We start from the raw sequence: 3,478 nt of genomic DNA on the forward strand, positions 1-3,478 counted from the left end.
GGAGTACCTCACGTTGTGGTCACTGAAACCTCGTGCGATGAAAGGCGTGATGCTTTCGTCTGATGGCACTCCTCTCATGGGACATCCTTCGCATGAAGATAGAATCCTGATTCTTCCTTCCTTCTAGCGAGGGAACCATTTAACAGACGCCCCTCCATGCTAGCCAAGAGTTGGTGCACAACAAACAATTCTTGCGTCGCTCTTTTCACATCCCCGGTCGAACGTGTCATACATAGCCAAAATGGCGACGCCCAGGCTTTCCTTGCCATGATGAAAGGCGAGGAAAGCGTCAATCGCTGCTAGGTCCACTAACCCTTCCGTATTCGGAAAGAGGACAACTCCAAAGATCAAAAGCGCCAAGATGTCAATAAAAGAAAGCCCATTCGCCTTGATTTGCCAAGGCCTTTGCCCTTTCCTCCAAACACTTCCTTGGTACTCCGACTACCCCATTCCTGTTTTGCTTTACACGGTCCAACTCTTGTGCTGAGATTTTCACCACCTTGGCAACTCTTGTCATGGAGGGATAGAACCCAGAGAAAAGATATGGCTTCCTTCCTCCCAGTGGGCATCCCAGGATTTCTTCAAACTCTTTCACAGTCGGCACTAGCTGGAAGTCCTCAAATGTGAAGCACCTTAGGGGCTGGTCATAATACTGGGAAAGGGATGCAATCGGTTCCATGGAGACTTCTACCCTAGCTAGGTCCCAAATCTTACCATAGGCTTTGCGGAAGGCTTGCCGTTGAAGTTGACCCATTAATTGCCCCAACTTTCATAAACTGGTGACCTCTAAGCTCTTGATTTTGACTTGATAGAACCTCTTTTTAAGCGAAGGCTTTTGACTTGATCCCATGTTTTACTAAAGTGAAATAAAATCTAGTGCGAAACAAAACTCCTACATCTATCATGGGTGGAATGGATGAATGCATGAAGAAATGCATATGACACAGATGCAATTTACGAATACGGGAGCCCGAGAAATTGTTTCCTTCTTGGATACAACGTTTGGGCAGCATGGCATCCAACGTATGTTTTTTAAGAAGGCGACACGGACCCTCCGTCGGTTTGCTAAAGTGAGGGGATCAAAGACGAAACCCACGCATGATGCATATGTGAAAGGCACAACACGGGGATGTACATAGTACGACAATATTCACAAACAAATATAAGCAAAAGGGTATATGATACTTATGCATGGCAGTGTGAAAAATGGCACGCAGCGTGTTTGCTCCGTGCCCCTATTTAAGGGACCTATAAGGGAGAGAGCTAACTAGGCTTTTAGTGATAACCCCCAAGGTAGTCATATCTCTCTTGATGGTTTCTAGAGGTATCATCCCCTTCGAAGAACATACTGCAGCAGTAGGGACTACTAGCAACAATATGTTTTCAAAGAGAAAAACTCTAGATGAGGGTTCACTGTAATCAAGCAAGTCGGAGACCTAGCATGATCACGGATTCACCTCCACTCCTTATGTTCCCACGAACCCGGGTATAGGGCCCTTTTTCAACTCATCGTGTGTGCAAATAGTGTTAGTGTTTGTGTGCATCAAATGAATAAATATTTACCTCATGCATACAAAAAAAATGCACTAAAAGCATCAAAGAGTTATATATACAAGAACATAATAAAGGGAAACCAACAAAGGAGTAAGTCATGGCAAAACTTTGCACAAGATTAAATGGCCTAACTCTCTAAAAACATTCCCCAGTGGAGTCGCCAACTGTCGCAACCTACCCTTCGGCGGGAGGGCGACGCGAGACTCGCGGGATGCGTGTTCCACGAAAGGAATACGCGCGGAGTCGCCACCAACGTTTATTTGAGGAAAACGTCGGAAAAACCGGAAAAGACGCGATCTACGAACTTTTAAGTGAAAGGTTCGGGAGTTGTATTTACGCGCGGGGAAGGTATTAGCACCCCACACGTCCGTCACAAGGGACGGCAGCCTTTAATCGAATGTGCAAACATGACTTTGATTTTTACGTTCCCTTTTATGTCCTTATATCCTTTATACCCTTTTTATATTTTTTCTCTTTTAGTGGTCGACAAGGGTGTTTCCCTTTGCTCCTACGTATTCCTTAATTTGCGATGAGGAAATCAGACCTACGTAGTTCTTTCGGAACAAAGTGTTTGGTTTAAGTTTGTTTTTTGTCTTTTTTGCAAAATATGTTTTTTATTTGAACAAAAGGTCATTTAAGGTGTTGGACCATTAAACGGTCTTTTGATTTTGAAAGGAGAGAAACGTTAAGGCATTGGACCATTAACGATCTCTTGTTTTTGAAAGGAGAGAAACGTTAAGGCATTTGGACCATTAACGATCTCTTGGGGTGGTCGACAAAAGCGGGGCTTTTGCTCCTACGTATCCTCAATTGCGATGAGGAAATCAGACCTACGTAGTTCTTGCAAAAGCGGTAAAGTTACATGTTGATTTTATGCTTTTGAACGGTCCATGTTAACCGATAAAAGCAAAGAGGACCGTTTAAGGCGTTGGACCTTAAAACGGTTTTTAGTGATTTTCGGACAAAACTTGATTTGTGAGTCTATTTTAGTCTTAGTTTCACTTTGGTTATTAATCAATTCATTCAAGGAAACTTCCAAAGAAAAACGTCCGATTGATTTTTTTAATTTATTTTATTCAAAGATATTTTGATTATTTTATTATTATTTTTCAAGATATTTTGATTATTTTATTATTATTTTACTTTTTTTGGTTTAACCGAGGTTATAGCGTGAACGATCGGTTAGATTTCATTTTAAAAGTGATTAAATGAGATTACAACACAAATGATCGGTTGAAATTCATTTTATCATTATTTAGACGAGAAAACGGCTTAAATAAATGGTTAAAGCACGTTAAAAACGGAAGAAAAGAAATCGAAAATAAAGATGAAAGCTAAAAAAAACAAGAAATGAATTGAAAGTCTCGAATTCGAAAACTTACCCGTTGAAGAACGAAGAACGAACGAAGAACGGATGAAGAACGGTGAAGAACGACAAAGAACGATGAAGAATTTCCACAGAATCGCTTACGGAAGCGTTACGGAAGTACTTCGACTTGATTTTTCTTCACGAAAACGTGTTTTTGCCCAAAATAGCCGAAATGCATAGCCAAAAGGGTCTTGAACATTTTGAAACAGCTCCCCTCTCCCCTATTTATAGAAAAAAACGGAGGTGCTTGCCGCCCAAAGACTTAATGAAGAAGATTTCTAAGCGCACCCGAATTACTAAGTTCACCCCCCTTTTCGTATTTTACGGAAAAGTTACGGAAGCCTTACGGAACTGTTTTCGAATTTGATTTTCATCTTTTTTCTTTTCCCTTTTACCAATGTTAAGTGGAATATGCTTACCCAAGGTTTTCGGAAATTTTACGGAAGTATTACGGAAGCCGCGGAAGCCCCGAAAACCATTTTTCAAAAACGTGGAGGAGCTTGCCGCCCAGTTGCTTCCTCCTTAAGCAACCCAACTTCCAAAATGTTCTGGAAG

Source organism: Glycine max, chromosome 19, assembly GCF_000004515.6.
Source record: "Glycine max cultivar Williams 82 chromosome 19, Glycine_max_v4.0, whole genome shotgun sequence".
Taxonomy (NCBI): domain Eukaryota; kingdom Viridiplantae; phylum Streptophyta; class Magnoliopsida; order Fabales; family Fabaceae; genus Glycine; species Glycine max.